The sequence below is a fragment of the Acomys minous genome (assembly GCF_964271855.1).
Source record: "Acomys minous genome assembly, chromosome: 2".
NCBI classification, from domain to species: Eukaryota; Metazoa; Chordata; class Mammalia; order Rodentia; family Muridae; genus Acomys; species Acomys minous.
The window spans coordinates 134168433-134191718 of record NC_140484.1 but is presented as its reverse complement, the minus strand read 5'-3'; the positions used below and the strand labels follow the sequence as shown (position 1 = coordinate 134191718).

The following is a 23286-nucleotide window of genomic DNA, read 5'->3' as shown; positions in this document are numbered from 1 at the left end:
CTTACCGGACTCCTAAAGCCAAACGTATCTACAGGTTTTAATCCTCCATTAGCATTTAAATCTTGAAAGGACAGAAGCATGGGGGGCAGTGGAAAGTAACCCCACACACAAAAGAAAAGTTGTTGGGTTTCTTCTCAGTCCGCCAGGCAGAAGCAATCTTCCTGGCTGACAGCCAGAAGTGCGTCACAGCCAGGAGTCTGCTTTCTTTAAAGGCACAGCGAGCTTCCGCGCGGTCTGGGAGCAACAGCGAAGCCAAGAGCGCTGGGGGAGGGGGAGCGCCTGCCAGGAGGACCCGGGCGAAGCCTGCCCGTCCCCTAAAACACAGCAGAACGTGTGGGGGCAGGGCGCACGGCGGCAGGCACCATTGCTTAAGAGCGAGCACGCGCAGCAAGGGCGGCCAGCTGTGGAGTACACAGACAAAGCGCACCCACCGAGGCCGGCCTCACCAACCTGAGATGGCCAAGACACTCCCCCTTCGCTGCTTTCCACCAGGGCTTAAGGCAGCAGTGATGGCCTGTCCACCTCTGAGACCAGCCCGGGCGGGCAGGCCCAGAGTCACCGACCTAAGGCCAGCCCCTGGCGGGAAACGCGCCCGGCGCAGAGGAAGCCTGGGAGCCGAGCGCAAAGGAGCCGCACAACGCAGGCCTTTTACAGGGGCCGCTTCCTGCGGCGCCCGTGCCGGGGGCGTGCCTGCAGGCACACTCACAGCCGCCCGCCAGCTCCCCAGCACACAAAGCGCAGGCCTCCTTCCACCGCGCCGCCTGCCCCAGGACTTGGCAGCCGAGCCCGTTCCCTGCCGGCAATCTCTTCCGCCAGTACCTTCTGCGTAGCAAGGCCAGGGTGTCATGCCACCCAAACACGCAGCCCAGGCCGAATCGAGCTGCGGAGCGCAGGCCTGCGCTGTCCTGTCCGGGTTGCTGCTGCGCTATTGTTGACTGGAATGGCCGCCAAAATCCCAGCTGTGCTGCCAGAACCTAATCCCCAGTTCCTCTGGGCATTTGTGGGGAGGGGCTGAGGGGCCAAGGCACAGTTCTGAATACGGCAGGCACTGGCTGGAGCCCTCCACAGGCACAGGGACTCATCCCCAGAGTCTGCTGCAAATACACGACTAAAAGAAAAGATGTCTGACTCAGACAAAACCCCACCAGCGTGTCTACCCACTGGACAGGCAAAGCCTCTGGGGAAGCCGACCAGGGAGTTAAAAGGAGTCCCCTCAACCTTCCAAGTAGAAACATCTATTGAACTATACGCAACATATTGCTATTAAGGGTTGCTGGGAATGCCCCTAAGAATTATACCCAGTATCTGAGGCAGGGTTATATTCCAAGATGGTACATGTTAACGCATATAAAAGACAAGAAGAAATTAGCCAGTTTAGATTAGGAAACTGAAATGATATTTTAATCTGGATCTCAAAGCACAAAAGCACAATTTTCCTCTAGGGAAAGGGAGGAGAAAACAGAAAGGTGGGGTAGCAGTGAAAGAGCAGGTACCCAGGGTGAGTTGAGGTCAGAACTGGAAAATCTTAAACTTCAAGGAAGCAAATAAAAAGGGTTTAGAGTGTTTTAAAACAGTTGTGGTGTGAGCGGTATTTACCTGATAAATGGCTCTCTGACGACAATGTGAGTTAGGAGGCTACCCAATAGGTAGGAAAGGAACTGAGGACACAGATGGTAGAATAAAAGACAACAGCTAAAAGGGGAATGAAAAGCACTGAAGACAGAGAAGCTGACAAAAGCCAGAGACTCAAATCCACCATGCTGCTGCATGCTTATAACCCTAGCAATCAGGAGACAGGCAGAAAGCAAGGTCAAGGCCTGCCTGGGCTACTAGCAAAGTTCCAAGCCAACCAGGACAAAAGTAAGACCCTATCTCAAACAAAACAAAACCTGACGGAACTAACTGTACAGGGGAAGAAAATATATTGAAAATGTGAAATCAAATGTGAGGTGATGAGGGTCTGAAGGAGAGAAAGGATATAAGAAAGTAGCTGACGCTTACTAAGTACCTACTAATACACCCCAAACCTTCTACTGACGTAAGAGTAACATTTTATTAGGCTTCAACCACGCCCCCCAAACACACACACACACACACACACACACACACACACACAGGGTTTCTCTATATAGCCTTGGCTGTCCTGGAATCACTCTGTACACCAGCCTGGCCTCGAGCTCAGAGACCACCTGCCTCTGCCTCAAAGTGCTGGAATTAAAGGCGTGCGCCACCAAGCCCAGCAATCTCCTCTGCTTTAGGAATATGAATATTAACTCAGTAACATTTACAAAGTGGCCAGCACACTGACTTTCAACACATAAGCTGCTAGTGGGTACTTCACAAAGGTTGGTTCCTGTCACCAGAGTGTCCCAGCAGTGCTGAAAAATTTGGAGATGTTCCTCATGAAACAGGGGATGGTACCTCCAGTAGGACTGCCTTTTCTCCATCAGTCCTCCTTTTAGGCCTTACTTTATAAGGACACTTCAAATCTCAATTCCTCCGATATTCAACAGTTAACAGTAGATAATTGGGACAATCACTACATTGTATGGTTTTTTTGGTTTTGTTTTGTTTTGCTTTTTTCTTTTTCGAGACAGGGTTTCTCTGTGTAGCAGTCCTGGCTGTCATGGACTCACTTTTGTAGACCAAGTTGGCCTCAAACTCACAGTGATCCACCTGCCTCTGCTTCCTAAGACATTGCATGTTTTTATGTTTGGATTTCTTTTTTTTTTTTAATTGTTTTTTGTTTTTGTTTTTCGAGACAAGGTCTCTGCGTATCCTTGACTGTCCTGGACTCGCTTTGTAGACCAGGCTGGCCTCGAACTCACAGCGATCCGCCTGCCTCTGCCTCCCGAGTGCTGGGGTTAAAGGCGTGCGCCACCACACCAGCAGGATCTATTTTTAATAAGCATGTACAGGAAGGTAAGATGGATCAACAGGTATGTCTGGCTTGGGTTGAAGTCCTGGAACCCACAGTAGAAGAGGTTCTTTCACACATACACACACACACACGTTTTTTTTAAAGTATTTAAAATTTGTAACAGCCATGTACACTGATCAAAATATGATCTTATATGTATGTGCACAAAAGTCTTATCTTCCATCTAGAATGTCAATCCCTCAAGGACATACCCCACTTCCCTCTCTCTGAGCAGCCACAGTCCCCAGCTTACCAAGGCTCATTGAATCTGTTCCACTGAACTACATTTGGATGGCAGCTTTCCAAACACAACCTCTGGCCACCGATAGAAACGTGTGCTGAGTAGAGGAGATGAGGTTTAGTGAGATCCATGCCCAGCACCTCGGAGGCCCTGCTGAGGCCACAGCCTCTTCTCACTATTCCTCTGCAGTCTGGACTTAGCAACCGCTATTTGTAGAAAAGAAAGCTTGTATTCAAAGGACTACCACAAATACAAATGCTCCCGTTTATAGAAAAGAAAGTGGCAAAAATAATTAAAGACTGTCACAACCAGCATCCCAGAAAGTGTATGGGGTGAAAATAAAAGGCCTGCTAAACTCCCCACCCAGTCTCTGCAGCCCCATCTGGAACTGTCAGACCTGAAACTTCACAGCCAAGACAGAAGTGAGACTCTATCTCCCCATCTTGCCTCTAAACACAAGGTAACAGGTTCCAGATGAATGGACTTAAAAGGCTTGAAATCTCTTCAGGAATTTCTCTGCCAAGTCCTTAAACTTTTAGGCCAACTAACGTATGGGCTAGCCAGGAAGTTTAGCGAGTTTCTCCACTACTCTCTCTTCTCCTGTGCAGAACAAAATTACCTCAGACATTCCCAGCCAGGAAATATCACTTAGCTCCTGCCTGGTTCTTCAAGCCACTTATTACCAAACCAAAAAAAAGGGGGTGTGGGGGCGGGAATAGAAATGCTGAAAATATTTAAAGAGGAACTCAATGCAGGAGTGAGTTCTGATAAAAGCATTCAAGGATCTGGCAATATTCCATCTCCCATTGTAATCAGTAGGCTACAACATTTAATGTTCCTTTTATTATTCTTGTTTTAAAATGTCAGTATTGTAGCTGGCCATGGTGGTGCACACTTTTAATCCCATCACTCGGGAAGCAGAGGCAGGCGGATCACTGTGAGTTAGAACCAGCCTGGTCTACAGAGCGAGTCCGGGACAGCCAAGGATACAGAGAGAAACCCTGTCTTGAAAAGATAAAAAAGAAAAAAGTCAGTGTTGTAAGTTTTAATGTGAGGGCATGGTGGTGCACGCCTTTAATCCCAGCACTCAGGAGGCAGATCTCTGGGAGTTTGAGGCCAGCCTGGCCTACAGAGCACCTCCAGGACAGCCAGAGTTCTATCACACAGAGAAACTCTGTCTCAGGGGGGAAAGTCTTTATGCATATTATCCTTTTGTTACAGTGTAAACAAATGGCAGGGAAAGGCTAGAGGTATGTGAGGCTCTGATTAGACCCTTAGCAATGAAAACAAGTAAAGGCACAAAGAAAGTCAGTCCCTGAGATAGCCCAGAACTGGCATTATTTTAATCTAAGTAAAGGCCTCTACAACCTGGTTCCAGTTGTACCTCCCGGTCATTTATGCTCTTACCCAAGCTCTCTCAATCCTGCCAGGTAGGTCTTTAAGGTTATAGGTTTTTTTTCTGCAGATTAGTGGGGATGTCTTGTATAGAGGACTGGCTCTCGGGTCATAGGCAACTGGGCTCTACATCCAAACTGTTGGCTCTAACACTTACTAGCTACCTTAGACAAGGTATTTAATCTTTCCAAGTTTCAGGTGCACTTTCTCTAAAACAGAGATAACCAAAGTATTTACCTCATTGAGTTAATGTGACGAATACATTTTATATATATATATATATATATATATATATATATATATATATATATATATATATATATATATGACAAGTGTTTAGTATAGTGCCTCATGCTATTAATTACAATAATAGCAGCAATAACAATGATGGTCTAGGTATTTATTATGCCAGGATAGCAAGTAGCAAAGTAAAGACCAGAAGACACTGCATGTGGTTGTTATAAAGTTTATGTGGGTGGTGGTGGTGGCACATGCCTGGTGGATATCTGTGAGTTCAAGAACGGCCTGGTCTACAGTGAGTTCCAGGATATACAGGGCTAAACAGAGAAACCCTATCTCAAAAAAACAAAAAAAGTTCAGAAAATCTAAGGTTCAGGGGTTGGGTGGCTTGTTTACATGAGCTAGTCGTTTAAGCAGTGAGTTATCTACCATGCCCAGCACTATTCTCTATTGCTCAAGAAAAGAAAGTCGGGGATAGAGAGATGGCTCAGAGGTTAAGAGCACTGACTGCTCTTCCAAAGGTCCTGAGTTCAATTCCCAGCAACCACATGGTAGCTCACAGCCATCTATAATGAGATCTGGTCCCCTCTTCTGGAATGCAGGTTTGTATTCAGGAAAAAAAAAAACTGTATACTTAATAAATAATGAATAAATCTTTAAAAAAGAGAGAGAGAAGAAAGTCATTGAATAAATAAGATAGTATATTATCAACAGCTCAAAGGAACGTGTACATCTATCTTCTCAGAATCATGTCTTTAAGTCAAAACAATCACATAGCTTTAAAAATAATCACTAAGGGCTGGAGAGAAGGCTTGGTGGTTAAGAGCACTGGCTGTTTTTCCAGAGGACCTAGGTTCAGTTCCCAGCACCTACATAGCAGCTCACAACTGTTATTCCAGTTCTAGGAAATTTGATGGCCTCTTCTGGTCTCTATAGGCACCTGGCACACACATGCTACACAGACATATATGCAGGCAAAATTACCCATATAGAATATGTATTTTATATATTATATATTTACCCATATAAGATAAATATTTTTAAAGTAATCATAGCCAGGTATGGTGGCACACACCTTTAATCCCAGCACTCAGAAGGCAGAGGCAGACGCACCTTTGTGAGTGAGCTCAAGGCCATCTTTGTGAGTTCCAGGCCACCCAGAGATACAAAGTGAGACTCTGTCTCAAAAAAACAAACAAATATAGCAAAACTCATCAGAAGCAACAAGCATTGAAGAAAAGCCTTCTACTAGAAGGGGAAGAAAAGGGAGCCGAAAGGAAAAGCTGTCACAGGAGCTGGCTGGAGGGATGTAGTGTCAGAGGTCTGACTGCCATTGCCACCACCCTCTTCTCTCTCCAGAGGGCAGTGGCTGGTTAATGAGTCACTGTTGGAAAGCCTGGAGCTTCCTGGGGAGAAAAGCAAGGGCAAAGCAATACCCAGAGAGGACTGATCAGTAAGTCCAAGAGGTTGCAGTCAGTTCTCCCTCAAAAAGGCTTTTCTATAAAACTCCTAGGAACCTGTTTGCCCTGTTTAAGTGCCACAGTGCCTGTATGTCCCCACAGGCAATATATCTGGCACAGTATTTACTTATAAACACAGAATTATGAAAAAGGTGCAAAAGAAACCAAATCAGCAGAAATATGACTATATGTTCCAGAGACAGCCTCCAATCCACAGTGGCAGAAAACATGTATTTGATGTTGAAAGCCCTTGGAGGTACGTTCTGGACAGGTCGCCTCCTACCTATGTGACTTTGTGCAAGTCACTGTCCCTAGCTTGGGTCTCTGGAACAAATGAGATTTGGACAGTCTATCTAAAGTGTTCTTCCACGCCCCAAAGTGCCCATGACTCTATTCAAAGGACGCAATACCTCCTGCCACCAATCTGGCCACAAAACTAGTTTTCTAAGAATTCCTACAAAGTATCACTGTTAGAGATTCCTTTCCAAATAACTGTCCCAGAAACAGGCACTGTATTTGTGATCATAATGGATCCCATGCCTAAAGAAAGGAATAGGTGCACACTTTTAATCCCAGCACTCAGGAACAGAGGCAGGTGGATCACTGTGAGTTCGAGGCCAGCCTAGTCTACAGAGAGAGTTCCAGGACAGCCAAGGATACACAGAGAAACTTTGTCTCAAAATAACAAACAGAACAAAAAAGAAAGAGATTTGTAGGAGGCTGAAAGCAGTGGGAGAGCACTGGCCAGGCTAGGAGGCACAGTGGAGATGAGGTGGATGTAAAAGCCTGAGAGAAGTGTACTAGGTGGACTTTTAATTGCTTGGTGGCCAGCACTTTGTGGTAAATTGAATAATGCCCCTCATAGAAAGCTTAATGGTCAGGGAGTGTCACTATTTAACAACAATTAGGAGGTGTGGCCTTGTTGGAGGACGTGTGTCTCTGGAGATGGGCTTGGAGGTTTCAAAGCCCACAACTGGCCAGGTGTGCTCAAACTCTCTCCCTTTCCTTGCAGATCAGGATATAACTTTCAGCTATTGCTCTAGTACCATGAGTGCATCAATGCTCCCACCATGACCTCCACCATGAAGATAATGGACTAAACCTCTGTTATTGGTTTGTTTGGGTTTTTTGTTGTTGTTGGGTTTTTTTGTTTTTTTTTTTTGTTTTGTTTTTTTTTTTTTTTTGGTTTTTGAGACAGAATTTTGCTGCCTAGTCTTGGCTGTCCTGGAACTCACTCTGTAGACCAGGTTGGCCTCAAACTCACAAAGATTCAACTGCCTTTGCTTCCTGGATGCTGAGATTAAAGGTATGTGCCACTACCACCCATCTTAAACTGTAAAAAATCCCTCATTTAAATGCTTCCTTTTCTAAGAGTTGCCTTGGACATGGAGTCTCTTCACTGCAATAGAACAGTGACTAGGACACCCTTCACCTAAAACAGCTACCTGGCCAGCTCCACCTGACTTCCTGAGCACTAGGATCAAAGGACTGAACCACCACACCCACTTCTTTGAGGTTTTTTGTTTTGTTTCGGTTTTGGGTTTTTTTTTTGGGGGGGGGGTTCGAGACAGGGTTTCTCTGTGTAGCCTTGGCTGTCCTGGACTCACTTTGTAGACCAGGCTGGCCTCGAACTCACAGAGATCCTCCTGCCTCTGCCTCCCGAGTGCTGGGATTAAAGGCGTGCGCCACCACGCCCAGCTTACCTAGCCAGTTCTTACATGGGCTTTTGAAAAGGTGACTGGCTAATAAAATGATGCCTAATGCTATTCGGCTATAATCACAGATTGGTGCCTACCCAATTGTCATCAGAGAGGCTTCACCCAGAAACTGATGGAAACAGATGCAACCACCCACAGACAAACATTAGGTGGAGTTTGGGGAATCCTGTGAAAGATGGGAGGAAGGATTGTAGGAGCCAGAAGGGTCAACACCACCACAAAAAAAATCCACAGAATCAACCAACTTGGGCTCATAGGGGCTCACAGAGACTTAACTGCCAACCAGGGAACCAGCTCTCCAGACTTGGCCAGCCATGGTAGTACACTGTAATCCCAGCACTTGGGAAGCTGAAACAAGTAAGATCAAGGTTGTATTCAAAGCCAACCTTGGCTACCAGAGAGTTTAAAGTTCAAGAACATCCAGAGTTATATTAGTTCCTGTTTCAAAAATAAACAATCAAATAGAAAGTAAAGAAAAAGTAAATCCTTCTTAAATGAAGTCTTTATATACAGCCGTGGGATACACATAAAAGCAGAAGGTTTATGTAAAAATATTTGGAGCTCCGTGCCTTTGTTTCCAGCTGGTTCTTAAAGTCTTTATATAATGACTTATAAGCAGGGCGCAGTGGTACACATCTGTAATCCAAGCACTCAGAGAGGCAAAGGCAAGCAGATTTCTGTGAATTCGAGACCAGCCTGGTCTACAAAGCAAGTCCAAGACAGCCTAGGCTTCACAGGGAAACCCTGTCTCAAATAAATAAAATAAAATCACTGTCAGTCCCAAACAGGAAATGGCACATGTCCAAAAGAACTGACTATAAAAAAGAAGAGACAACTTTGAGAATTACTTGAGAAGTTTAGACAATCACTTATAAGAATGAGAAAAGTAAAATTCTAGAAATACTTTTAAATTTCTAAACTTGTGAATGGATACCAAAAAACAAGGCCAGCCTGGTCAACAAATCAAGTCCAACGCTACACTGAGAAACCCTGTCTAGAGGGAAAACAAAACAAAATAAAAAGTATGTGTATGTAAAAGTAGTAACAATTCCTTTTCACTGAGAATAGTATTAACTTTATCAAGCAAACATTAATATTGTTATCCTTACTGACGAGGTTTTAAAATGTTGACCAACAATCCAATTATCATGAGACTCATATAGAATTAATATTTAAACCCTAGTCTGTCTCACTTCAAAGTTCATCATCTAAACCAAGCAGATTGAGAGTTAGGTCTCTGGGTTGTCTCTTAGTTACAAGTAATCAAGAACTAGTGAAAACTCTGGTTCTGAAGTCACAGGTTCGGGTCCCATTTGAAACAGTGACAATAACTAGAAAGTCTAAGATAGGATGATCATGCTCACTTACTTAAAAAATAAAAGGCTAGTATATTAATCCATAATTGAAATTTATTCATCTTCCAAAGCCTTTGTCTCACACAGCTGTAGTATCTGCATTAAGAAAGGAAATAGAGCCGGGCGTGGTGGCGCATGCCTTTAATCCCAGCACTCAGGAGGCAGAGGCAGGCATGGATTGCTGTGAGTTGGAGGCCAGCCTGGTCTACTAAGTGAGTCCAGGACAGCCAAGGTTACACAGAGAAACCCTGTCTCGAAAAAAGAAAGAAAAAAGAAAAAGAAAGGAAATAGATTCTTTTTGCAGTGGACACATGGACACATAGATTCATAACTGATCAGACCCTGAGAATAAGTATCACCCCAAAGGTTCAAAGAACACTGCAGAAAAAGGTGACAGAAACAACCTAAGAGTCAGAAGGGTGGAGTGTGGTAGATCGCTGTCTTGGGGGCCACTGTACTTTAGAATTCACAGCAACTGTGATTACAGAGCAATCCAATACTAGGCCTGACAGCATCCTGGAATGGAGAAGAGAGATGAAGACCCACCCCTCCCTGAGGATCTCATAGGCTATAAGCTCTAATGGTGAAAGAGGAAGACTTTCGGTTGTTTTGGTTTGGTTTGGGTTTTTGTGTGTTGGTTGGTTGGTTTTTTCATGACAGGGTTTCTCTGTGTAGGCTTGGCTGTCCTGGACTCGCTCTGTAGACCAGGCTGGCCTCCAACTCACAGTGATCTGCCTGCCTCTGCCTCCCAAGTGCTTGGATTAAAGGCATGCGCCACCAGGCCTGGCTGTGGAAGACATTTTCTTCTTCTTCTTTTTTTTTTTTTTAAGATTTATTTATTGTATATGAGTGCTTTATCTGCAGAAGAGGGCATCAGATCACATTATAGATGGGTTTTGAAGCACCTTTATTTATTTATTATGTATACAGTGTTCTTTCTGCATGTACAGATCTCAGATGGTTGTGAGCCACCATGTGGTTGCTAGGAATTGAACTCAGGACCTCTGGAAGAGCAGGCGGCGCTCTTAACCACTGAGCCATCTCTCCAGCCCAAGAAGACATTTTTTTAGATGGTATAGCCACTGGTAAGGTGCCCTTGTTGCTGAAACCAACCCTAAGGAAAAATCACTGTGTCATTTAAACAAAACAAAATAAAACACAACATTAAAATAGGTAAAGCTAGCTAAGGGGATTGTTGGAGTGTGAGAATAGAGTATAACAGAGGGTAAAGATGATCAAAATAGTCATGTACATGTATGAAAATGTCAGGATGAAACCTACTACTATGTATAAATTAATGCTAATAAAAACTTAAAATTTAAAGAAAAGAGCCAGGCATGGTGGCGCACACCTTTAATCCCAGCACTAAAGACGCAGGGGCATGTGGAGCTCTGTGAGTTCAAGGTCAGCCTGGTCTACAAAGCAAGTCTAGGGCAGCCAGGACTACACAGAGAAACTCTGTCTCAGAAAAACATAAATTAAAATAAAAGAAGAAGAAGAAGAAAGAAAAAAAGAAAAAAAAGGAAGGGAATTTGGGCATAGGGCATATGCCTTTAATCCCAGTACTCAGGAGTCAGAAGCAGGCTTGTCCATGAGTTTCAGGCCAGCCAGGGCTACATAGTGAGCCTATCTCACTATGGACGTTAGGAGAAATTCCCAATTTCTACAATTTCTTTGAGAAATGTGTTTTCATTTAGGAATATTTACCAGAAAGCTAGCAACCAAATGAGTGTTATCTATAAAGACAGTACATGTAGTTAAGAAAACAAATTTGAAGATCATCATTCATTCTCTCTCATTTTTGGTCCAAAGCACATACCATTGGGAACCTATTGCCCTCACCAGAACAATCAATCAGTACTTGGGTATAGCTCTGTATCACTCCCTGATCATGTGTCCAACATTTACAAAGTATTTCAGTGTTCCTCATAGCAGCTCTATAAAGAGGTATTATTTTCAGTTTACCAAATAGAAACTGTTCATTCAAAGAAATGGACAGAGTTAAGATAGTAATTACAGCTCAGATACACTAAAGCTGTATGTCTCAGGACTACACATACCTAATTTCTTGAACAGCAGGTACGTATAAGATTTCCCAGTCATATGAGAGTACACAACATCAAATTATGAGCCCAATTCTCCCATTCAGAATATCTTGGTAACATCAATGAAGTCTGTGAGATTAGGGCAAAGAAGCTGAGGCAAGTTTAGCTAATGAGGGGAAAAAATGACACTGAAAAACGTAACCATTCTGCATCATTACTGCTTAAATACTTCAATTTTTGTTGTTTTGTTTTGTTGAAATATTCTCAACTCTAGTCTGAAACTCACTCTGTAGCCTGCTGGACCTCAAACTTACTGTAACCCTGCTTCAGTCTCCTGAGCACTGAGTTACAGGCATAAGCCACTAAGCCTGGCTCAATTTCTGAGGTAATAAAAATGGCCAGTGTTAGCCTGGCTAGTTTACAGAGCAAGTTCCAGGACAGCCAGGGCTACATAGAGAACCCCTGTCTTGAAAACCAAAATATATATATTGGAGGGGAAAAAAAAGGGCAATGTCAATAGGTATGGCAAAACAGCTCACTGAGTAAAGGCTTTGCCCAAGCCTGACAACCTGAGTCAGATCCTCAGATGCTGTCTGTAACCCCCACACGTGTCATAGCAGCCACGTGACCTCTCTTCTTTCTCTGTCTCTCTCTCTCAAACACACACACACACACACACACACACACACACACACACACACACACAGTGTGATAAAAAGCCATGTGTAAGACTTTAATTCCAGCACAGATGGACCTCTGTGTATTTGAGGTCAGCCTGGTCTATATAGCAAGTTTAAGAATAGCCAGGGATACATAACAAGACTGCGTATGAAATTTTTTTAATTAATTAATTTATTCATTTTACATCCCAACCGTAGCCCCTCTCCTCTCCTCCCAGCCCCTCCTTCCCTCTCTCCCCTTTCCCCTCCTTTACTCCTTAGAAAAGGGGAGCCCCACCCCCAGCCCTCCCAAGTCATATCAGGACTGAGCACATCCTCTTCCCCTGTGACCTGGTGAGGCGGCTCCACCAAAGGGAAATGATCAAAAAGCAGGGGAAAAAAAGTGACAAAATGTTTTAAGATTTACCAATAATAGCTGGGCGTGGTAGCGCATGCCTTTAATCCCAGCACTCGGGAGGCAGAGGCAGGTGGATCTCTGAGTTCGTGGCCAGCCTGGTCTACAGAGCAAGTCCAGGACAGCCAGGGCTACACAGAGAAACCCTGTCTCAAAAAGTGCCCCCCCCCCGAAAAAAAGATTTACCAATAAAATGTATCCCAGTTTAGTGTTAAAATTTTTCAAATGAAATACATTATTTGGATCTCAAGAAGCATTCTGAAAACACAGACATGGGAAGTATTTACCTGTTTATACAAACTAGTGGTTTTGTTTGTTTTTTTCAGAAAGGATCTCATGTAACCAAAGCTCACCTTTACTTGCTTTGTTGCAAAAGCTAGCCTTGAAAGCCTGATCCCCCTACCCTTTTCTCCCAAGTGCTAGATTTACAGGCATGTGTCACCATGCCCCACTCAAATTCTTGTTTCTTAGGTGAGGTTAGAAGGTCATTAAATTAAACTCCACATACTGGAAAGCTGAGAACTACAATGCTGATTCCCTCACTAATGATTCTGTCTACCTCCCGAATGGGTCCTGAAAACGCAAAACACGTTCTGCATAGTTAAGTCTATTTTTACTTTAACTCATTTAGTAAAAATCAATTAAGAGCAGGGCATGGTGGTGCACATCTTTAATCCCAGCACTCGGGAGGCAGAGGCAGGCGGATCACTGAGTTCGAGGCCAGCCTGGTCTACAAAGTGAGTCCAGGACAGCCAAGACTACACAGAGAAACCCTGTCTCAAAAAACCAAAACAAAACAAAAGGGGGGGGGGATTTTTATCTTTTAAAAAAATGTTGGATAAGGCAAAAATTAATCTTCTGTTCCTCTCCAAGTTCTCCCCAAGATGAGAAATGTGACATATTTCTATGCCCTCTAAACACATAAGTATAAACGTATTAGATATGGATTTTGTTGTTTTCCATCTTTAGAATACCAGGTTTATACTTTATACTTTGATACTTTGGTTTGCAATCTGTTTATCTCACTTAATAATTCACCAAGCATTACGGAGGTAGCTCAGTAGTAGAGTCCTTGCCATGCACATTTTTTAAAAAGTTTTTATTAGAACTTGTTTATATGTATGCCTGATGCATGGATGTATACCACTCGCTTGCAGGCATCCTCAGAGGTAAGACAAGGCCCTGGAGTTCTGGCAATTGTCAACCACCATGTGGGGCTGGGAATCAAACCCTCATCCATGTACGAGCAGAAAGAGCTCTTAACAACTGAGCCATCTCTTCAGCCACAAGGACAGTCATCTATCTACTCAGGTATCAGTAAATAAAACTCTAACTCCTATGTTTCTAAAGCTGTATATAAAGCAAATATTATGGTGTGTTTTCTTATTTTCTTATTGATAGGCATGGCTATTTTCCTTTTGAGCCAGGAATTCAAGCTGGCCACAGTCTCCTGAATAACTAGGACTACAAGCATGTGAAACCATGCCTGGTGACACAATTTGTTACCATTTTAAAAACAAAACAAAACAAAACAGCAATGAAAATTCCTGGGGCTGAAGAGATGGCCCAGCAGTTAAGAGCACAGCTGCTCTTCCAGAAGTCCTAAATCGAATTCCCAGCACTCATAAGTGGCTTACCACCAGCTATAACTGTGGTCCCATGAGATCCAATGCCTTCTTCTGGTGTGCAGATGTACACACAGATAAAACACCCATGCATATAATATACATAAATAAATTAATCTTTTAAAAAAGAATTCTTTCATATACTTTTGGGGGAGGGATGGGAGGGTGTTTCAAAACAGTATTTCTCCGTATAGCTCTGGCTGTCCTAGAACTCATTCTGAGGACCACTCGGCCTCAGACTTAGAGATCTGGCAGCATCCACCTCCTGAGTGCTGAGAGTGCCATCTCTGCCTGGCTTGTATATACTACTTATAAAACAAACAAACAAAACTATTTTTACAAACTTTCTTTGTCTTGTTTCTTGGATTTCTCTGGGTGGTCAGAGCTGTTGAGCCATGGTCTTCTTATGTAACCCAGACTGAACTTAACCTTCGGTCCTCGTGCACTGGCTTCCAAAGTGTTAAGGGAACAGGCTGGGACAAGCCATACCTGGCTCTTTTGAGAGAAGCCTCATGTAGCGCACACTGGCCTCACACTCTCTATATTCCTGGCTCCTCCTGCTCCTCCTGCCTTTACTTCCCAAGCACTGGAACTAAGACATGTACCACATCTGGCTTTTTTAAAAACTGTATGTAGTGTGGGGGGGGAAGTATTCATGTATAGTCAAAGGTCAATTTCAAGAATTAGTTCTCTTCTTGTAATTTATGGATACTAAGGACCAAACTGATGGTCAAGCTTACCAGAAGTGCCTTAACTAGTGAGCCACCTTGGTTGTTTGTTTGTTTGTTTTAGTGTAGGCCAGGCCAAACTCATGATCTTCCTGCCTTACTCTCCTGATTACTACAATTACCAGAATATGCCAACCATATCCAAACACTCTGCCTACCATACTCAGAACTATCCAGAGTCCAGTATAATCACGGAAAGAAAAAGCAACTTGGAGGATGCTAAGCTCTGGCATGGAGCCAAGTGTGGTGACTCACACCTGCACCTGCTTAGAGACTGATGAAGTATTTCTTTGAGTTCAATGCCAGCTGAAAGAGGACATACGTGAAGTCTGGACCAGACAAGCTTAGATTACAGAGTCTATCCAAAAAAAAAAAAAAAAAAAAAAAAGAAAGAAAGAAAAGAAAAAAGAAAGGAAAAAGGAAGAAAGAAAACAAGATAGTTACTGTTAGTACCTATTTTACCCTCCTCTCCTAGCTACCTGCATGTGCCACCCCATCCTCCACATCAACATGTGGTCCTGTGTCCTAATCTCAGCAGCTGCTTCTAACTCAACTCATGTAGACAGATCTGGCTTGGGGACATAATCCTACTTTGTCACACTCCTGATTCTGACAAGTACAAACAGGCCCACCAGCTTAGTTATCTGAACAATTGCACAAGAAAGATATATTACTGCTGCAAAATAATATAATGCAGAAGTAGCTATAATAAAATACGAAACAGCCACCAGCACTCATGTGAATATACCAATATATACCCATACATAATTAAAAATAAGTTTTCAAAAGAGAGTGTGTGACAGATGGAAACACCAGACACAGGCCTCTGGTATTACACACTCAAAGACACTGGAACACACAATTATCTCTGCGACCCTGGGAAGCAGCTCAGTTGGTAGAGTGCCTGCTGTGCAAGCATGAAGACCACTGTTTGGGTTTTTGTTTTTTGTTTTGTTGTTGTTGTTTTTGAAACAGGGTTTCTCTGTGTAACCTCGCCTGTCCTGGACTCACTCTGTAGACCAGGCTGGCCTTGAACTCACGGAGATCCACCTGCCTCTGCCTCCCTAGTGCTGGGATTAAAGGCGTGTGCCACCACGCCCAGCAAGACCTGTGTTTGGATCCCAAAACACCTGTATAAAAAGATGAACACGGTGGCACATGCCTGTAGGGATGGCCCCAAGTTTAATTCCCAGTACCACTCCCTCTGAAAGTCTCTAATATATCTCCATGTTAGTATAGAAAAAATTCCCAACTTTTAAAGCCTTGAGAAAAGTCTTAGAATGTTTAACTTTCTTCTCCCATTTTGCTATGCCTGAACATTCAAGCTCATCAATGCAAAGCACACTGCACTGATGATAACCCTAGTATGAGAGACTTCTTTCTACATGCAAGCTAATCTTTCTCTAAGACTAAACACAGCCACACCGACTCATTTCTGTACTGTTTAAGGCTGCATTTTTTCTCCAATAGCAGTTAGTAGCTATAACCACATGGCCTGGAAAGTCTAACATACTTCCTAGGCACAAATAACAATAATCCACACTTAACATCTAAAGGCCAAACTGGCTACAGTCCAGCTATACTGTAATATGGCTCATTGTCACATGAATTTAAATACAGCATAGGTCTGGCATTCAATATTGAAAAAAAGACTTCAAAATACTAAAAATAAATAAATAAACAAATAGATAGATAGATAGATAGATAGATAGATAGATAGAAAGACTTCAAAACACACAAATGAAGCCAAAAGACTACCTCTTACCACTGGGACATTAAAATTTTGCAAGCAGAGCATGGTAGTGCACACCTTTAATCTCAGCCCTTGGGAGGCAGAGGCAGGTGGACCACTGTGAGTTCGAAGCCAGCCTGGTCTACAAAGTGAGTCCAAGACAGCCAAGGCTAACATAAAGAGACCCTGTCTTGAAGAAACAAAAACAAAACAACAACAACAACAACAAAAAAGACCAAGACCTAAGTGAATTGGGACATGATAAACTATCCCTCCCTCCTTCCCTCCCCATCCCTCCCCTTTCTCTCGCTCTCATATATAGAATAAAATAAATTTTCCTTAGCGTATTTGGAGCTGGAGAGTGGTTTAAAGCACTTATTCCTCCAGAAGATCTGGGTTTGATTCCCAGCACCCAAATGGCAGCTCAAAATCATTTATAATTCCAGTTCCAGGGGATTCAACCCTCTCTTCTGCCCTTTGTTGGCACATACATGCAGGCAAACGTTCCTACACTAAAAAATAAAATAAACCGGGCCAGGCGTAGTGGCGCATGCCTGTAATCCCAGCACTTGGGAGGTGGAGGCTGGCGCATATCTGTGAGTTCAAGGCCAGTCAGAGCTATTACACAGAGAAACCCTGTCTCAAAAAAAGCAAAAAACAAAACAAACAAAAACCTCCAAGTTCTCTAAGGTCCTACTTTCCAGTTTCCCTTCCAAACTCACGTCCAGCTCATTCTCTGAAAACACTGTCCAATTCAAGTGTATTTCCCCCAACATGCCTGATCTCTCCTAGGTTCTGTGTCATTGGCCATGGTGGGACTCTGCTGCAACACGCTGTCCTCTCTACCTCTGGAGCTTCTGTGCCTTCTTTCTTCAGCTCTCCTAGTCCTCCCACAATAGGCAACAGTTGCTCTTCCTTCCACGAAGCCCCTATCGCTTGTTCCCCTACATACTTTACTGCACTTCCTCTACAAGGATGCTAACTGTGTATCTGCTTCATCCAAATTAAGATCCTAGAAGACAAAAAAAAAAAAAAAAAAAAAAAAAAAAAAAAGCACTCCCTACAACACCTGTACAAGGTAGCTGCTCATGTTTCCTGGAAGAATGACAGATAATTGAAGGAATTAGTGATTTCCTTCATTATGCAGCCAGCAAAGCCAGTCAAACAGGACAGTTCCTGTAATTGTAAGTCATGCACCTAGCATGAATGGGTAGCAAGAAAAAAATGCCAAGAGCCTGCAGCTTCAGGGGAACTGCCAGCTCAGTGTGTTTGCACCATCACGACTAAAAGGAAAGGGCACTGAGGGAAAGAGGAGACACAGGAAGATTTGGCTGCAATCCTCCAGCCAAGCGAGCGCCTTGTGAGCTTATTTCTTGGGGTTATCTACAGGTCAAAAGGATAGAAAAGCAACTGGTTGGGCTGTGTTGTTTCTCTAGCAACTAGCCCTGCTCTTGGGCATTTAACCTCTAACTGGGTCCATGGGGCCTTTTCTCTAAATGAATCCTACTGCGCCAAAGAACTCCTTCCATGAAGGGCTCAGAGTTAACAGCAGAAAAGGCTGCCCTGCCGATGCTCATGTCACAAAATCTACACTATGTTCTAATGAATGCCGCCCCACCTTCTTCAGACAATAGTCCTAAGGAGGGCTTCTCCCAGCCCCAGCACGTCCTGTGATTGTGTTTCAGGGGCGAAGTCCCAGAGGCTGCTTCTCATTAAACAGCTGCTTTGAGTTTGATTACCCACCGTAGCAGCAAGTAGAACTGTCACTGTAATGTAGGGGTGAAACCCCCTGCTACCCCAGCTCTTGGGCAGCTTCGTACAGATACTTTCCCTCTTCAAACGTTAACTAAACTCTGCTCGGTGCACAATCCATACATACATTAATACAAAAATATTTCATACCTTTGAAAGTTAATATTTTGCAAAGCCAAGAGGACCAGACACCAAAAAAGACAAGAAACTCAGGTGATGCAACCTCACAGATGGCCCCAATAACTGTTTCCTCAGAAATCTGCATCTGGGACAATTTTAAGACAGCTAGCTAGATCATCCAAGCATCACAGACTGTTCCAGACAGGACTTCAGTTAAGCTCTGAACTTTCTCAGCATTCAAAGACTGAACACCCAAAGTTATAGCTAGTTTTCTTTAGACTGGACAATATCCTAATTTTCTTGGGCCCCTCAAAAGAAAAACTACATCCCAAATCTGCAGGAAGCAATTTTTAAAAACTACTACGCCACACCAAAAAATTAAAGAAATAAAACTATGCTCTATTCCCAAGAGGAGTGGATCGTTTTTGATCATTCTAGGGGTGACAGATGTTTTGAGATTGTTTTTAAATTGGTTGGTTATAGAAATGATAAGTAAAAGGGTAGATTATTAAATCTTCTTTTAGGCCAAAGAACATTAATAAGCCAAAAATCTTACATTGGTATAAATCTTTGTGTATTAATACAGATTTAAGATTATAGTTGAAGCTGGGCATGGTGGCACACGCCTTTAATCCCAGCACTCAGAGGCAAGTGGATTGATGTGAATTTGAGGCCAGCCTGGTCTACAAAGCAAGTCCAGTACAGCCAAGGCTACAGAGAAACCCTGCCTCAAAAAAATAAAAAATAAAAGATTATAGTTGGTTACAACATGATAAGGTATTGTAGCTATGTGATTCTTAGAAATGCAATGTTAAATTCTTGTTCTTTACTTTTCTTCTTTCTTTCTTTCCTTATTTCTTTATTTATTTATTTACTTAAAACATTTTTTTTTGAAACAGGTTTCTCTATATAACAGTCCTGGCTGTCCTGGACTCACTTTGTCACTTAGTAGACCGGGCTGGACTCGAAGTCACAAACATCCACCTGCCTCCTGAGTGCTGGGATTGAAGGCGTGCGCCACCATGGCAGGCTTTCGAGTTCTTTTCAAAGCTACTATTACCAACTGTTTAGAATAATTAAGAAATGCACATTAGGCATCGAAGTGGCGTATACCTATAATCTCAGCACTCAGAGAGGCACAGCAGGATGATCTCTGTGAGTCTGAGGCCAACCTGGTCTACAGAATGAGCTCCAGGACTGCCACACTTACACAGAGAAACCAAAAAAAGAAAGAAAAGAAATATATATTAGATGCCTGTAATCCTAGCACTCGGGAAGACTGAGGCAAATGGCTCTCTGGGAGTTCCCTACTTCCTCCTCTAACTCCTCCTCCCCTGGCTGGCAGGAAGTCCAGCCCTATTCTCTCCCCTGCTCAGCGGTAGGCTATAAACTGCCTTACTGGCATATCAGGGAACAACTGGGGAGCAGTGTATACACAACATTAAGACTGGAGAGTCTCAAAACAAGACATTGGGGGTGTTGGGGGAAGAGTACAGGAATCGGATTTGTACACAACAACCTTATGCCTACATCAAACCTTCTTGGGTTCCTCTCTCTCCCTCCTCCCTCTCTGACAGGGTCTTACTTTCCCTGGCTTGCTTGGATCGCATTTTACAGAGCACACTGAACTTAAACTCTGACAATGCTCTTTGCCTTTACCTTCCTATTGCTGGAATTATAGATACACTACATCACATCTAGCTAAGCCCTCAGACCTGATTTTCAGATCTAGAACATTTTTTTGTTTTTGTTTTTTTCTTTTTTCTTTTTTTTGGTTTTGGTTTTGTTTTGTTTGGGTTTTGTTTGTTTGTTTGTTTTTCAAGACAGGGTTTTTCTGTGTAGCCTTGGCTGTCCTGTATATACAGCAGGCTGGTCTTGAACTCACAAAGATCTGCCTGCCTCCGCCTCCCAAGGCGTGAGCCACCACTGCCTAGATCTAGAAGTTTTAGCATCTTGATACTCAACACAAAGATGAGAGAAAAGGGGTTGGGCATTTAGCTCTGTGGTAGCAAGTGCAAGGCCCTGGGTTCAGTCATAAGCTGGGGGGGGGGGAAGATAAGAGAAAAACACAACAACGGAGAGAGAGAAAAAAACAAAACAAAACAAGACAGAGTAAGAAGGAGAAGTCCAAATGTTTATTTAATACAATGACTTGGCAACAGACTCATTTGGCCACGCTGCCAAACTTTATTTTACTAACCAATTTCAACTACTGTCCGGAGCAGAGGATCAGGTATATGACTGGAATACATGAACACCTTCAGTTACAGCCCTCTGCTTTGCCCCACCAACCTTCCAGCCCACTTTCAAACCTACAACTACTGAAGGAAAGAAGGAAAAAAAATCAGTGTGATTCTCCTCCGATACTCTGGCACTCTCAACTCTGTGCTTCAGCCACACCCTCTGAGGATCTTGCTACCTTCAGCCTGCTGGTGAGCATCAGCAGTCGGACTGAAAATGCTTCAGTCTTCTTGGTGGTTCTTCTAGAGATGCACCTGCCTCAGCTCGACAGCCACAACTTCCTAGAAGTACATGTTCCACCCTTCTTTTGACCCTTAAAACACCTGTGATTTCAGAAGCCTACCAGAAAAAGGGCTGACTTTCTTCACTATCTAGTCACTTTGACATTGAAACAAGATATATATATATATAATATATATATATATAAATTATACAGGAAAGCAACTCTATTCAAATGTTTCCCCATCTTATTAAACCACATGAAAATTGTAACCAAATACTTTAATTACATATATTTATATGGATGGAATTGTTGGAGTTGTGTTCCTACATTTTTAATCACTGCTTAAACAATTTACAATTTTTTTTTGGAAAAACTACTTTTAAACACTGTTCCATGTGAGAAGCAAAAAGAAAAATTACATGTTGTATAGTCAGTCACATCTCTTTTTTTTCCCCCCACATAAATAAGTAACTTGAGTCTTAGACACAAAAGATTTTTTGATGGTTTCCAAACACTGAATCTACCCACCACAAGTAAAAACTGCTACCTCTGAGGATACGCAAAAGACTGCCTCTGGGGCTAGAAGGTTGTTCAGTGGTAAAGCGCTTGCCTAGCATGCTGTGGGTTCAATTCTGAGCACTGCTTTTAAAAAAGAAGAAAAGAGCTGAGTGTGGTGGCACACACCTCTAATCCCAGAGGCAGAGGCGGGCGGAATGCTGTGAGTCTACAAAGGAAAGCAAGGTGCAGTGGCACTTGCTGGGAAGCAGAGGCAGGCGGATCTCTGTGAGTTCAAGGCCAGCCTGGTTTACAAAGCAATCCAGGCCAAGCTTGAGCACTATCCTGTCATCAAGTTCACCCCAACCCCTGAGTCAGCCATGAAGAAGACAGAAGACAACAACATGATTGTGTTCATTGTGGAGATCAAGGCTAACAAGCAGCAGATCAAACAGGCTATGAAAACTCTCTGACAGTGTTGTGGCCCACGTCTACTCCCTGGGAAGGCCTGGTGGAGAGAAGAAGGCGTATGCTTGGCTGCCTCCTAGTTATGATGCTCTGGATGTTTGCCAACAAATATAGGAGTCCAGTCAAAACTATATTAAATATTTTTTCACATAAAAAATAAACTTACAGCTGGGCATGGTGGCGCAAGCAATTTGTAGGCAGAGGCAGGTGGATCGCTTTGAGTTCCAGGCCAGCCTGATCTAGGACAACCAGAACACAGAAATCCTGTCTCAAAAAAGCAAACAAACAAATTTACTTTAATATTTTTAATATTTACTCTGAAAAAACTCTCCAAGACTACACAATCCAAGCTGTACATTTTTAAATATAAGGAAATTCTACTCCAAGGAAGTTAGGTGCCTGGTCACACAACTAATTAGCAAGAATATGAAAACCAGCCGGGCGTGGTGGCGCATACCTGTAGTCCCAGCACTCGGGAGGCAGAGGCAGGCGGATTGCTGTGAGTTCGAGGCCAGCCTGATCTACAAAATGAGTCCAGGATAGCCAAGGCTAACACAGAGAGACCTTGTCTTGAGAAAAAAAAAAAAAAAAAAGAATATGAAAACCCAGTTATAATGGCTCCCTGCATAAAACAAGCACATGCTCATCCACACAGCTTCCCCTTTCCATCTTTTCACTACCTTTTCCTCTGGGGCCAAAGGGATGGGAGATGGGAGCTGACACAGGATAGTACAGCACACATAGAATGGCTCCAAAACCCAGAAGCTGAGAAATGTACTTTCAAGAACCTTTCTACAGTGACTCCAACAGACTTAACGTCTGGCTCACATGAATTCTGGACAAACTACCCCACAGCAGCGGCCAGAGAAAACTTCTGGGCATTGTCCCCACAATTAGAAAAAATATATATTATACATCTGCCCCTCCTACAGTAACCTCTTTGTTTCCTGACTGACATCTTGACGAACCTAGATCAGGGGAAAAGAAACAGAAAACTTGGGAGAAAGAAAAAAAAAAGCCAATCCATACAAAAACAGAGAAAAGGGCAGGAGTCATCTTGACTCGCCTCCCGGTAGGCAGCCCCTGTAACCCTGCACAGCAGGCCACAGCCGGCTAACGTGACCTTTGCTCTGCTCAGGGAAGAAGGGAAGGAATGAGAATGCTGCTGTTTATTGCACACCCCACCCACTGCTGGGCAGCTCTGGAGCTCTGTGGGTCAGAAGGCAACAAGAAGGGAAGCAGTGAGGCCCAGGCCAATGAGGTGAGTCAACGACAAAGCAGGAAGAGGCGCTAGGCAGGAATACTGGCCTCCTGTGGCAAGAATGCCGAACCACACCCACTGGGTCAGACTTCGGGAGGCCCTACCCTGTGAGGATTCCTATGTCTCAACCAGAGAATGTCCCTCAGGAGTCTCTACACCACTCTCCTTTTTAAAGGTGTCTCTCTGGCTCAAA

General features: G+C 43.4%; 1 protein-coding gene across 6 annotated transcripts in view; it reads right to left on the bottom strand.

Moving 5' to 3' along the window:
* Nucleotides 1-23286, bottom strand: part of NUMA1 (nuclear mitotic apparatus protein 1) — a 73766-nt gene that overhangs the window by 40335 nt on the left and 10145 nt on the right. The window contains exon 1 of one of the 6 annotated variants that reach the window (XM_084801630.1): nucleotides 820-960. The exons of 3 other annotated variants lie outside the window; for them this stretch is intronic. The gene's annotated coding sequence lies outside the window, so the exon portion shown is untranslated. Of the gene's footprint in view, nucleotides 1-5; nucleotides 246-450; nucleotides 744-819; nucleotides 961-23286 lie in introns of those variants that run through there. 2 more of the 6 variants (XM_084801629.1, XM_084801628.1) reach the window with 2 other exon arrangements.